Source organism: Eutrigla gurnardus (genome assembly GCF_963514095.1).
Source record: "Eutrigla gurnardus genome assembly, chromosome: 10".
NCBI lineage: Eukaryota > Metazoa > Chordata > Actinopteri > Perciformes > Triglidae > Eutrigla > Eutrigla gurnardus.
The window spans coordinates 18,121,914-18,137,380 of record NC_139924.1 but is presented as its reverse complement, the minus strand read 5'-3'; positions in this window follow the sequence as shown (position 1 = coordinate 18,137,380).

The following is a 15,467-nucleotide window of genomic DNA, read 5'->3' as shown; positions in this document are numbered from 1 at the left end:
TTCTGGCGAACATTGTTGAGGGAAAGTGAAAGTGTTGGAGGGAGGAGGGATGAGAGAAAATGAGGGGGAAGAAAAGAGACCACCACGACTAAAGCAAGTCCTGGGTTTCATTTCAGTCCCTCTGATGCAGAGCCGTCCTTTCATCTCCGTCACAAGGATTTCCATCCTATTTCCTCTCAAAGGACGCGTCATTCCTTAAACAACAGTGAAGCAGAATGGCTTAATGTGTTCCAAACTGTAAAGAGGGGGGAGGCTTTTATTATGAAAGCAGAAGTCTATTCACGCCTCTGATGTCAGGCTCATTTGACATAGAACTTGGGCACAGAAGGGGTTTCCAGGATGTTTGGAGATCATTGAGGATTTCCAAATAATGTGTATAATATGTGATGTCACAGCTGTGTCTGTGAATATCCACTTGTAACAAGCGAAGCAAAAGACTTCAAATATGGAGCGTTAGTCACCTGATGAGCAATAACTGACCTGATTTCCGTAACTGTGTTTTACTGAAAGGAGTGAAGGAGTCGGTAACTATTAAACACGTTCTAATACAAACGGAAAGTTGCAGCTGAAATAATCCCTCCATTCAGCATAACGACCATGGCTCGGTTTTTTGACATCATAAATACTTTGCTGTTCAGTTCCGTCCAACTGGAATATGAGTGCAAACAGGGGACATTTTGACCGTCTCTGTTGGTGTTGGAAGAGAACGGAACTCCGACTGAGATTTGCATGTAAAAGCGACCGATTGGGCCAATTTGAGGGAAGTTGTAAAGCCTCGCCATCACCAGGAAAAATGTATTCTCTAAAAGACGAGGCCAAGCAAATCGTTCAAAGGTTGGAAAGGAAATACGACTGACTGTTATAGACTTGTTATCCTTTTTTCTAAATGTTCTTTCTTCCGTTCTTTTGTTCGTTCTGTCTTTTTTTTCTTTTCACAGGTCCACAGTCAAGCTGTCAGAGGTCTGCTTAATATATTACACTGAAACAATCCAAGACTCAGTGCTGTATATTTTAAACATCCATCTGTGATCTACTGAAGCCCATTACTTCGACATAATTGGAAAGTAAACACACTTCAATGCAGATTAAAGGGCTAACTTAATGCTATTACAGCAATGACATGTCCCCGTGTTCAGATATTTATATATATATATATTTTTTGTATTAAGTACCCTGCTGCACCACCCCCCCAAACCCAACTTTTTATGACCTGCTTCATAAATGAAACCATTCTCCGCAAATGTGCCTATGTCCTCTCCTGTGACCAATAATAGCCCTCGGTCTGATTGAGTGTGCCATAATGTAATTTGGATATTAGACTGGGTTAGCTTCATATGTATTGGCAGACCTCTCTGGTCTCTGTGCTCAATTCAACCACAGGACTTAAGGATAATGTTTCCCTCTACCACCATTAATATCAGGGCCTTTAAATACTGCCGGGGCTCCGACCAACAAGTAATATTGGGCTACCTGGCACCTCCGCATGTTGACATTAAACCCTTTTTCTTATTCAATATTATATGCCGTCATTTGAAACGTTTCCCCGGTAACGCTGACTGTTTGGTAACACACTGACTAGGACTGTCTATGAGTCTAAAGGAGTTACAGAGTTGGTATGTGAAAAAGCTCAGTTGAAGGCAGTCTGGGAGGTGTGGGATTCAAAGCTCTCACCTCATGTCAGTTGCATTGTCCGCATTGTATCACAACTGACACCTAATCTGGAAAACCGAATCTGCTGACCAGCAGTCCAATAATCACACATTTTCAATTAATTTAATTTCATATTAACATTTACATTTATTGTATTTTACAAGTACAATTTAATTCTATTAGCTTATTTAATTCATTACCATCCGTCAAATGTCAACTCCTGCTCATAGAAAACATGTAAGCAATAGTCATACTAATCCAGTATGACTCATAAATGCCTTCTATTCACAGATGAATCACTAATCATTTGTAGTGTAATCACACTTATATCTTCTATTTACGCAGAAATGAAATATGCACAACGCAGTAAATCCCTTTAAGAAGCTATGAAGATATAAAAGAACAGGCTCAGTTTACTAGCATGATTGAACCCTGCAATCAGACAACGAGTTCTCGGTTGCTGTATAAACAGTTCCTTTTCAGCAGTGTGACTCATTTGCTCGGTGCACTGTGTAATTCAGGTTTTCTGTAAGTATACGCTGTTCAAACCGACGCTGACCGGCTTTCATGTCGGAGCCAGATGCGTTATCTAATCATTGCATCTCCAAAATAAAATTACAAGGACGGATGCGGGCGGTGGAAGTGTTTTCATCGTGTAATTCCCACATTAAATCCCATTTTAAATAAGCTCCCTTTTCATTTCCTCCAGTAGGTTGCCTGTTCATCGCATGCACCTGCGAGGCATTTTTTTACCTGTAAAGGTCAAAGATAATAAACGCTTGCATGCGTGTACTATTTGTTACCTGTGGATTGATTTATTGGTTGGGTGATGGAATTAATTAATGAATGAATAGGCAGTAGTTGTTGTTGTTGGCAAAACATTTTTGAAAATGTTTTCTTTTGTTTTTCAGGGGTTTGCCCCCCCGCATTTGTCTCGATGTCGAGTTCAATGTTCGTTCTTCCTCAGGCGTGTGGGTGAGTGACAAGGCCAATGGGTCTTGAACACACCAACTGACTGCAGGAGTTATGACTGTGCGGCCGCTGAACAACAGTCACAAATGGAAAGGGGAGAGGGAGAGGGAGAGCTCTTTCTAATGGCCCACCACCTCAAAGTTGTCTCGAGGCACCGTCCCCCCTTTTTTGAGGGGTAAATGGGAAATGAATCCAGCGATTGTTATGTTTCACCTGCTGCAAAGTCACCCCAAAAAAACACAAAGCTCCTTTCCAACTCCTGTAGCTCGCTGAACTACTTAACCCACTATTACATCATTCCAACTGGATGGTTGCCAGAGAGCACTTGGCTGCCCGCCAGCTTTCTTTCTGCCTGTCTGTCTCCCTTTCTTTTCTTTTTCTTTACCACCGCACACAGATGCAACCATTTCTTCCACTTTTTTCTTGCAACCTTCATGCATTTCTTCGCCCGATGGCCGCTGCGTTTTTGCAGACTTTTTGCTGACAGTTTGTCAGTCCTCCTTGCAAGTTTGACAGGTTATCTTTTATTTATGCCACTGCTCGCCTGCTATGCCACTTGAGAGACAGATGGACGTGTGTAACACCAGATTCTCTGCTGAATGGTGAATTGTACGTCTCTCTAAGTAAGCCCTGCAGGAGAATGCACGCTGAAAGATGCCCTCCTCCTTATCAGTCAATGGACGTAAGTCTTTCAGCAGCTAAGGCCTGGAGGAAGGGCTCTGTTTTTTAACTGTTATGAATAGGTGCTTTTCTTGCTTCCTTTTCCTTGAACTCTTTGCCCGGGGGCAGATACTGTAGATGTCTTTGCTTGAACTTAACAGAACTCTTAAGAGTAGGACTGAGAGAAATATACCTGTGGTTGTGGTGACAGATCCTGAGCTCCGGGCTTCCTTAAGCTTTTGTGTATTCCAAACTAAAGTTTTATTGTTCGTCAAAAATGTTGCCTTGTAAATTCTTACTAAACTGCGAGCAACATGCAAACCATTTTTTTTATTATGATACTTTTTTTTTTTTTTTTTCTCGTCGTTGCTTATTAATATCAGTCCAAAACATCAGGTTAAATGATGAAAAGTTGTGTAGTGTATTAAATTAAATGTTCAACTACACTATTAAGGCTACATAGATTCACGGATTAATTCAGACGGATTTAACCCTTCCTTAAGTAAAAAGAAATGAAAAAAATGTTTTAAACATTATGTAACAATGATAAATCTATGTGGGCTGGGCACAAGAACTAACCAAATGTCCTGCATCAAATAGTTACAAAAGTACATCAGTATAATTTGGAAAAAGGAACGTCAAAGTCGAAGTACATGAGTACCTTGGTAGCAGAGTGGTTACAGTGCGTGCCATGCAACCGCCATGCGTTTGTTTGCTTGGAACCTTAGCATGTTGCACCTCTCTCCCCTCGTTTCCAGTCTTCTACGCTGTCATGTGTCTGAAATACAAAAAGAAACTTAAAATGTAATAGTAGCCTACTAATTAAGCAAAATAGTTAGTGTTAAAATATACAAAATAATCAGATTAATATTAATAAGGCACTTAATGGTGCATCCTCTTCACAGTGGAGCCAATTTGAACTATTTCATAAACTAATATGTTATTTAGATTGTATCATCTGAATCTGCAAAGAAACTGCTGACTAGGGTTCCTGTCGCAATGTATACACTGTTGACAGAAGGTCAATCTCAACATGTGCATTTGCACAAGGCAAATATTATTCATTGTTTGGACAGGACTCTGATTTTTTTTTCTTTTTGTCACAGCTATTGTGCAGCTCATAACTGTGAGTCTGTCTGTCAAGAAAGACCTTTGCTGGATCCTTCAGGAGGGGAAAAAAATGATGAAATGAACTCTTGTTTGTTATGATTTACCTGCATTGCTCCTTAGCAACACACCCCCCTGCCCCCACTTTTTTGCCTATTTGTCAGTTTAAGAGGATATTAAAAAAAGAAAAACTGTGTGACACGTATTGATAGGTCTGATCCTGTGAATTCACAGGGAAAATTGGCATCACAGTGATGGGGGGAAAAATAACACTGAGCAGTGGGGAATAAAAGAGGAAAACAACATACCCCACTTGTAAAAGAAAGACAACCTTTAATTCACCCGGCGAGGACGGAGGAGCCGAGCGTGTCCAGTCCTGAGGATCAATGCCAATGCAGTGATCTCACCTGTTTGATCGAGCACTTGGAAAACAGTTTATACCGCATGATAGATCGCCTTGAGGCGCTGCGTCCAAAATCAAGACAGCATAGTTTCCTTGTAACTATCTGATCATCTTCATAGACATCTGATGGATTAATAGCTGCGAGTGACTACTGCTAAATGTATGATCATGTAACGTCGAGAAAACCATTTTTTTTTTTTACTAGGCTTTTGTGAAGCGAAGCTCTACATATTTCTCTCTCTCCCGCACCCTCTCTCGCTCGCTCGCCCGCTCGATGATTTACAAACCACCGCTCACACCCAGTCACGGCCGTGCCTTATGTGTTGACAGCCATGCCAAAATGTCAAGCACAAACGCTGTGCTTTGTCAAACAGTTGTCTAATTGTTATCTAATTTATAGACGCAGAATGCCCCGTAGGCAAAACGTAAGCTGCAAAAGCAGGCTGCGAGGAGTTTGCAGCGTGTGGTGACGAGGGATTTTATGCATGGGTCGTATCGCATCCAGCACGGAGGGGATGATTGATGCTCCTGTTCTTGCAGAAAAAGTTGATATCGCATTACACCCAGACAGGTGTCTCCATCCCCCCATGGATCCTTACATTAATGTTACACTTTCTCTGTGGTTTTACGGTGCTTTAAAGAATTTGTCCCAGGTCCTCAGACACGTCTCCATGTCTAGAACTGTAGGGGGCACACCTGGAGGCTGAAAAAACGGGAGCGTCAGCAAATTTCACCGCAGTTGATGCAGTTTTTTTTGTTTGTTCATATCCAATTCTGATCAAACGCAATGGAACTTTTGCAGATTTGGTGGGAAAGTATTTGCAAACAATATAACAAGCAGAGAAAAAAAAACAGTCGCTGCACTCATTGAGCTTTTGCATCTGCAAACGTCACTTTAAGGGTCTTTCAGAGCGTCTAAACGAGCAGCAGAGGAGTGAAAGTTCCACTTGAAGGATACACCTGGGCCTTCAGGAAAGACTTGTCAACGATTCACAAGTAGGTCCACGAAGTCTCCGGGGACACTCTCTCTTCTGAATGGCTTTATTAGTGCCTCTGCAGTCATTCCCGCTTCTCTTAAATGGAGCAACACTTAGAAGTGCGATGAAGTAACGCGGGGCCCATTAGCTCACTCCGCAGCACGGCACCACGCTGCTGGTGCCGAGTGATATTGCCAGCAGCTGGGTTGACAACATCCAGCCCGCATGAGGTTTGGAGCTATAAGGTGACCAAGAAAAGCAACCACCAGGACTCGCCGTCTGTGCTTCGACCAAAACGTTCAAACGAAACATCTGGCATTTAATACGGTAAAAATAAATGAATGAATAAACACTCAGATGTGTCAATATCTGAACTGGGACTTTTCCTTTGTAGGTTGCCAGCATTGATACAAATCTATTTCTACCCTGCCTATAAATAGTACCTGCTATTTACGTAGATACTCTTATGATTGCTTTCCTTTTGTAATCCGAGACTGAACTTCCTTGAACTTTCATCCGCCGCTCGGCTCAACTGGCGAATGCATGTCATACGCTGCGAAGACATCGGGTCATTAGGGTCACAGTGAAGTGATTCGCTTCGTGAAATGGATTCATTAAAGTAAATATATCATGACATGTTAACTGTTCTTCAAGTAGCAACAGTTGAACAGAGAATAGTTCCGCAAAGAGGTGTGTGTGTGTGCGTGTGTGTGTGTCTGTGTGTGTTTGTGTGTGTGTGTGTGTCTGTGTGGGTGTGTGTGTCATTAACGTATGCCTGTCACAGTGAGATGATCAAGAGGTGCTGAAAAACCTGGTCGAGGCCTTCACGTCTTCTTTTGTGCGAATTCTTCAGCTTAACGTGTCAAGAGGAGAAAGGCATTATGGGATGCTGCCGTCCCTGTGGGTATGAATTAAGCATGTGACAGGGGCGTGTGCGAGTGTGTTTAAGTGTGCCCTGTTCATGTAAGGAATGTCCCCAGTCTGCCCGGTCGAGCGGAGCAGCATCGAAACCGTAGAGCAAGTATCACCTCAGCCCGGTGATACTGAGAGGCCACGGTTTAAAAGCGCGATACCTGCATCTCGCCTTCACGTCATTTTGCCCTTTTAACTCGTCTGTCATCTGCTGGAGCAACTTAAGCGTAAAGAAAATTGCACGCTGAGAGCTTTATATGTTCAGCCACGGCGTGGCTGTAATTTGAAAAGCATATCTTTTTGACTACAAGAGGTCAAACGAAACGCTTAACCTTCTACGTGCCAGAGCACGTAGAAGGTTTTTTTTTAAGCTTGAAACAACTTTGAGCGGGGTAATAAAGCTGTAATTAAAATTTATGGTTACAATATGACAGGCTAATATGAAGCTGCCACATATGTTGAAGAAAGGTCGTTAGAGGAGAGCGGCGATGCAAAAACTGATTATAGGTGACTATATTTGACAGGGAAACTGTATTCACTCATTAGCTTACAACCTTTCTTTTTTTGGGGGGGTGGAAAGCAGCATGGAGAAGAAAAAAAGTATTGCAAGAAATGTTATCTATATGTGGCAAATGTTGACCGGAGAGCTTAAATGGACAAATGGAAGATGAACTAAAATGTCCCAAACGATTCACGACTTGTTGCCCGGTTTCATAGGAATAAAGTGACAGAGATGGATGGATAACAAGAAAAAGAGAAGGGGAAAGGTAAACGATTAGTTGCTGGTATTTCACACTGGATGATACTTGGCTTGGCCTCCCTTGTGAAACTGGCTCTCTGTGCTTCAGTGACTGGGCCCTTGTCCCTCCAGGCTGATTTACACCCAACTATGTCTTTTCCTCACTCTGTTTGTTTGCCGGCTCCTTAGCAACAGCAGTTTGTTTTCCTAATGTACTATTACCTGTCCTGTTTGTCTCCTGACAAGCATAGTAAATTGTCTCATCGTGGTTGTTGCACAATAGCATTGTTGTGTTCGGGGACAGTTCACCTCCTAACATCTTCTTTCCTGGTGAAGAACAAGCGTCTGTCTGTCTGCAGACGGTTCAGAACACCGACCCCGAGTACTGTACACATATTACGAATGCATTTGCGTTTGATGGGGGTAATTGTAGTATTTCAGGTAAGAAATGCCTTGTAATTTGTTGTTTTTATAAGGGCTTTAACACCGAAATAACTGCCTTGTATCCTTTTATTTCTTCTTATCAAAACAGAGCAAGAATCACAGGAGCGCTCTGACTGACAAACTGCAGTGCATTAACGCTAAACCATTACACGCTTGCTCAATCAATCTTGGCATGGCTAAAAGGCTTTCATTGTCCGTGGAAATTCATCTTCGAATTTCTTTGTAAGCCTAAGGTGCGGCCATTCTAAGATTGAGTAACCGGCGTCGTGGACCTGGGAAGGGAGTCAGGCATGATCTGCGTTTGTCCTGTTTGCTCCCTTAATGCCGTTCTTGAATTCATCGCAGAGGTTAATCGATCATTCCCGTAACTTTCTGTCTCAGCGCGTTCTCACTCAGTGGAAGAATAATGTGAGTCCGCCGGGCTGCATTTTGTTTTACACAGCATTATGTCAACTGCGTAAAAAAAAAAAAAAAAAAAACGTTCCAGTTGTGTCATAATATGTTATAAGATCAAGTAATTCAAGCAAACAGTCACTTCTCCTATTTTATTTCCACAAGATGCACACATTAATGGGGCTTTGCGTGTTCCACCTGCGAGTCGGCAGCACTTTTAAGAGCGGCAGTTAATTGTGAACGCTCACTCCCACCTCCCTTCCATTACCGCAGCATTAGCAGTCATTTGTACAGTTGTCCATGTAAATAACTCCCATTTTTTATTAACTTTTCTTGACACCGTTTTCTTTAAATTGCCTTTTTTTTTATGGTCCCCTTTTTCAAGATAATTGCATTTAAGTGAATTACTGCACACACGACTGGTTGTAAAGTGCTTGCAGGGACAATAAAGAACCTCCTGGGCCATACGCACATTCATGTACTCTTGGAGACATCTTTTGCCAGGGTATGAAGTCATGTTATAAAATTCAAAACACATTTCACATATGGCGCTTTCAAGTGAAATTGCTCCTTTGGAGAATAAATCTGGAGAAAGGTTAAAACAACAGAGTTTAATCTTATGAAGTTTATTAATTTCTGTTTTTTTTTTTGTTCTTTTAAAGTAGCCTAAATTGGGTCTGAACTGTCCCCTTCCACACGGCTGTGTGGCAACAGGTGCGGCCCACTGTCTCGTCTGATGGATATAATAGCTGCTCTCTGGCTGAGATTCTCAGAGGCAGCGTAATCCAGCCCTAATCTCCCTGTAATTCAGGGAGGATTGGGTTCTTCAGATGAGCAAGTGGAAACCTTTGCTGGTTGTGTGAGAGCTGAATACGTCTATATTGGCCCTACATGAAAACCGGGCACGGGTTTATTTTTTCATCCCTCTGTTTTAGTCTACATCCAAAATCCATAGTCAGTGCTTCGGTTGTAAAAACAACGGCTGTTTGTAGTGTTGCTACTGTCGGAGCTGACTTTCTGTCCACTCTAAGTACTACATACTGTATATCATATGGGTATACATTATCACACATGGGTTCCTTGCATTTTACCTTTTAATAAAACATAAATAATATAATATACATAATATGAAATCTGTCTTTGCAGTCAAAATAAAGGTAGTTTAAACCCTTCAACAATAAGTTATTTACTGTGACTGGGTAATTTTGCAATAAAAACAAACTTGTTTTTGGTTTAGCATTCTTACTTGCTCTATCAATACCTCCATTGTTTTAAAAAATACATACTTTTTCATTTGTTCCGTGTTGACGGAAAGATTACTCCAATTATAAAATGTATAAACAAATAATTATAAGTTGTGAGTTGTGACATTCGATGGGGTTTCCGCCAACGGTTTATTTGTAATGTGACAAAGCAGACAGAAAGTTGGAAGTCGTGTTGTATGTACCAAACAAAAGAATCTCGTAGAACTGAGCATTTTTGTGGTGTTTCTGGGAAGTCTGCCTCTGCACAATGCTGAGCCACTTATTTCCACATGCGGCCAGAAGAAAAAATGGACTTCATACCAATTTCACATTTTTTTCCAGATTCCCCCTCTTTTCATGCAGCGTTCCGAATTCACTTTCCAGGTAATGACTTGGAGAAGGTAATGTTAATCATGACTGCAACAAGTTAATTCTGATCTTCTCCAACCACATGGCACACAAAAAGTCCAGCTGTGATTCACAGCTGGATTCGACTTTTCACTGGATTTCCTAAATGGAATAAAATGCTTTATTGGAAGACTGAATTCACTCAGAACTGTCACTGTTGCAATAACTGGGCTGTTTGTTTCACTGATCTCCAGAGAGACTGACTAACCAATAAAACACGATATATCATGGAAGAAAAACTGTGACCGGGATAAAGGTTTGAGTCGGTCACATTCAAATGCATTACTTTTCAAAGCGTAACAATATATGAAGTTATTCCAACTGTTGTTGTTTCTGCACATCCAGTGCATCAGCATCAACATAATGTCAAATGATTTTGATTATTTGTCTCCACCCGCCTCCAGTAAGATATTTGAGACGGTTTAAAAAAAAAGGCGAATGTTTTCCATTTTCTTGCGACTTTGACGAGGTTGTCATTTTTGAACGTCAAAAGACAAACAAATAAACGCTCAACTGTACGCTTGACTTCCTGAGTGTATGCCAATAAATAGTTACAAATGACTGCTGACTGAACAGGATGCTTTCCTCTGACATGTGTCATAGTGTCATCGGTTCAACTCACTCCGAGCACTAAGCTCGCCCAGCAGGTTTGCTGTCAACACGGGAGTGCCCGAACCGAACTCGCACAGGCAAACAAACGCACATACACATGCAGCAAATGCACACACACACACACACAGATCAGCCAGGATTACTGTCAGAGGGGTTAGTACATCATGACTGCCTGAGCAATCCGTGTACATGTGCCAACAATTTCCTTTCACCTGCGGACAAAGAAGAGGGGAAAGAAGGGGGGAGGAAAAGTGTGGAAGAGGACGGGTGAGAGAACAATTGTGTATATCTTTTCTGAGCAAAAGAGGGTGAAAGAAAACAGTTTTTTATTTCCTTCTCTATTGTAGAGATGATAGATTTATTGTCTCAATAAAAAAATAATTTGTAACAAGGAACCTTGTCTAATAGCTATTGAGAAACCGAAGACGTTATAAGATGGAAATCTACAATGACCAGGCTTGTTAAGTTTCTTTTTTCTTTTTTTTTCCATTGTGTGGATGTGGGAGGTCTCCAAACTCACTTTGAGGTTTTAATCCAATTAAGAAAACTATAATTTATGTGTGCACGGTGCCAGAGAAGTCTGCAAGACCTTTGTTCTCAATAACTCAGGCCTAATGCTCTTTTTATAAATGAGATCTTCACTGATTTGAACTGCTGGAAGAAAGGAGGAAAACCAAAACACAATGAAAAAACACTTAAGCGACCCAACATAGTACATTTATTTAATCATTGAGTCATCAGGCAAAAGAGTAAATGTAAATGTAAAAGCAAAAAAAACAAAACCAGAAAGCAAATAAAGGACATGCATGCCACTCAGATGTATTAAGATCTTGACAGAAACGTACTCTGAAAAAAAATTGTACTCAATGTGCGGAAAGACTTGAGTGTGAAGGATGACAGTTAATGGAAAACACAGAAGTATCAGGTGTATCTTTTGGCTGCCGCTCTGTTTGGGTAACCCTGCACACTGACAACAACATACAATGAAGTGTGCACATGCTCCACAAAGCCAATACCCACGTATGAGTAATGCATTTACATATGAAGGTGTGCCTGTGTGCATGTGCTGTATGCAACAGTCAGTACAGGGACACAGATGAATGTGCAGTGCATGCACACGAGTATATTGAATGCATGCATGTAAAAATGACACAGGTTTGTGACTGTTCAGGTTATATTTTGTCCGGTGTGTCATCCAGCCTTAAGCTGCACATGCACGGTGTCCTGCCCTGCTATTAAAGGCTGAGTAAACCATTTATGTCTCGGAGCATACAGGCTTTCTTTGTGCAAGGCCACTCGAGCTAAAATAAATTCACCACATGTGTGTTAAGCCTGTGTTGATCAAGATAGCAACCATTATTATTTTTTTTCAAGGCCTTCAGGAACAATAGTCCCCATTGTGTCTTGTCTTCTAGTGACTCGCCCTGAGCTCAATCTTAACTGTTGCATCACTATTGACAGCACGTCATGCAAAATTAGCTTTGACATATTGCAAAAACTCAACAAAAACACGTTTCAAAAAACAACAGAAAAGATGTTTAGGCTGGATTTAGGCTGTGATTGCACAATGGATCACATGTTTCTGTATATATATATATATAAAGTTCTAGAAAATGAATTTAAAAGAATCAGATTTGATCTAATTCTAAAACTAATCACTTAGCTCACAGTAGTAAGTACTTGTTTGTGCTTGTTTTAATATCTTTGACGTCGCATGTATTTAAGTGTCTCTGCAGCCATAACAGAAATTTGTGACAGTGCTTCACCTCATAACTTTACCGCAGAGCGGACGCTCTGCCGACGGGGGATGAGTGGATGTGAGCCCCAGAATCCGTGGTGCTGACAGCACCAGAGTGATTTAACAGCAGGGAGGGGAAAGAGAAGCGATTCAAATGCCAGGGTGGGTCAGAAGGAAAGTGGAGCAGAAATGTAAGAAAATAAGAGTAGCTGTGGGGTTGAAAAAAAACACTAAGAAAGAGGTCTGTTTGTGCAACATCACACCTGTAATTCTACTTTGATTTATAAGTTTAAAAAGACAAAAACATTCCCAATTAATGCAGCTTCTATCCGACAAAACGTAAGAGAACATTCACTTTGAATTCAACCAAAAGAATCTATCAGTGACAGTGAAATCGGACCCTGTTTAAGGCGATCAAGGGTCAAAGCCACGTTTAGATAACTTCATCTGACAAGCTGACCTTTGACACGAGCACCCTGCCACTCGGCCTGCTGGATGAGAACTGAAACTAAGAAAACACTCCCCTCCACACCTTTCTGTTGTTTTTGATCTCATTCTCCTGTCCACCATGAAATCAGTTTGCCCCACGGCAATGCCTCACGGGTGAATTAATATATCAGTGTATACGTTTGAAGGCCCGGAGGGTCGTCGGCCTCTGCCTTCCCCTTTCTTCCCTCTCCGGCGTCCCAGAATGCCGCAGCACATGAGAGGACTGAGGATTAGAGAGAGTGTCCTCTCGGATGACTCGTCCATCTGTCCCCAGGATCGAGTTATAAGGAGTTGTGATATTGGGCCGATTCATTTCAATCAACAGCAGATCCAATTCAAATAAGCCCCTCAACTGTGAGGAAAATCCCGCCGCCACACCCCTCCCCCGAGACTCTGTTACGGTGTTCCTTTTGGTGGAAGCAAAATAGCGCAGTGACAGATTTTTGTCTCTCTTGTTCCTTAATTCGGTAGTAAACAAGCTCGGCTACTCCTTTGCTTCATCATTTCCAAACCTAATAATAAGGCCATTTTCATCATGTCTTCATCTCTTCTTCCCTTTTTTTCCCCCTCCAGTTTGGTCTCTAATCAGGAAGCACTTAGTCCCTCTTTATCATGGAAATTGAATCATTACCACCCACACCACAGGAAAGAAAAACATGCTCATTGTCTAATGTATTTTGCGGCTGCATTTATAGTGATTGCCATTATGTGTTTAAAGAGATGTGAGGGGTTAATGATAATGCTTTGATCATCCTTAAATGAGTTGGCTTGACCTCTGAAGAGTTCCCTGTTTTATCTCCATTAGAACTGTCCCAGGGTAACGCGCAATATATCTCTATATACAGATCATTATTTAAAAGAATGATGCGTTGTGGATCCCTTTCATCTTCATCAGTAATGATTACATTTAGCTCATTTAGGTCTTTTAACAAACTACTATGATTTAAACTATGTAAACTTGTGGTTGCTCACACTTTAGAAATGTACAATAGTAGAAAAGTGCAGATCTCCAGGTGTGTACATCGCACAACATTTCTGATATTTCCTCATGTCATTATTATGCATCTTAGGCTTTTCACATCCCAGTGTACGCCACAGGGTTAACTTGACTGAAAGGGCTTTTCATGTGTCATTTAGGGCACACTCGGACTAGACCATCCGTTCTGAGCCCAGGCACGACTGAGGCTAAAGTCTGGATAGTTGAAGCTAACCTGCAGTTCACTGTGTAACACCCTGTGTTCACTGTTTAACACTTCCCCTTAACGGTTCATCCTGCCACGTGTTTAGTTCCGTTAGCATTTAGCACCGGTAGCCAATCCACCTGGCTTCAACCGCATGGCGCCTTCTCCGTCACATTCGTTTTTCATTGAAAGAAGATTTCAGGATTTCAATGGACACGCGGCATCAACCTCAGGGAGTCGCAAAGCAGATGGGTAAAAGCAAATAAATAAATAAAACAAAGATGTAAATGTTATAAAATAATAAAAATGAAGACAGTAAGCAGAGTACTTGAATACTATAAGCACAGTATTAGGATTCTTCCCAAGCTTTTTGAGCAATATAGGCAGTTGATTGCTGTAACCATGATCCCTATAAGCAGTTTCCACTCTTCATACTATACATACATACATGTAACTGTCTTAGGTGCGTAAATCAAGAGAGGAACAATCTGTAATTTTGTAGCAGAAACAAGTCCAGACGAGTCTAAACGGAAGCAGTCGTGCATCACTTGCAGCCTCTACCGACGAGTATGTGAAGAGTCGGTAGTCAATGACTGTTTACAACAGTCAATAGAATATATTTTTCAACATAATATGTTTTCAAAAAGTGTCAATTGCGGTAACCACGTAGCATAGAGCCATGAATGAGCACAACATTTCCTAGGCTGGGGGGTCCAACAGTATGCAAGATTAGTCGTGAACAGGCAGGAAGACAGACAGGCAGGCAGACAGACAGGCAGACAGACAGACAGACAGGCAGAGATGCACACACATGCACATACTCAGGTACACATGTGTACACACAACTGCACAGATAATCACCTGAGATAATGAGATACCCATGTCCAACCCAACGGTTGAAGTTATGTCATTGACAAGTTAATCTTCCTGACATTTATGTGACAATTAAACCCTAATTATGAAAGTATTCTTAATGATGATTCACTCTCATGAATAGCGCAGTGGCTTTGACTTGCAGGAATAGGACATCGTACATCAGCTCCTTTTGGAAACCCAATGTCAATACTAAACAGCTAGCATGAGATCCAGTCTTAGAATTGTGACTTACAGTAGCATACATTGCCAGGTGCATGCTGGGATAGACCCCAGCCTTAAAATTATGGATTTACTTTCCTGACAGAGAAAAATGAATGATTAAAAGGGATTAAGCAAGCAGGAAAACTGAATGAATGTTGAATGAACAGATCATAAGTCAATACTACACTGCTGAGTCTTTAAACAAGGCGTGTGTGAACTGATCTGCAACAGTCCACAAGGTCAATGCAGAGAGACTCAACCGAAATTAGCAAAACAAAAACAAAATTACCTTTTATTGTCTCAGGGTGTGTCGTGCATTGTCAAAGAATGTGCTTCTTTCACTGGCGTTTCCCTTTTGACACCTGCTGACACTGTGATAAAGTATCTGTCTTTTTGTCAGTTAACACACATTCTAGGACGTACAACACACCAACATATCTCCCCTCCATCTGCCATGCCCT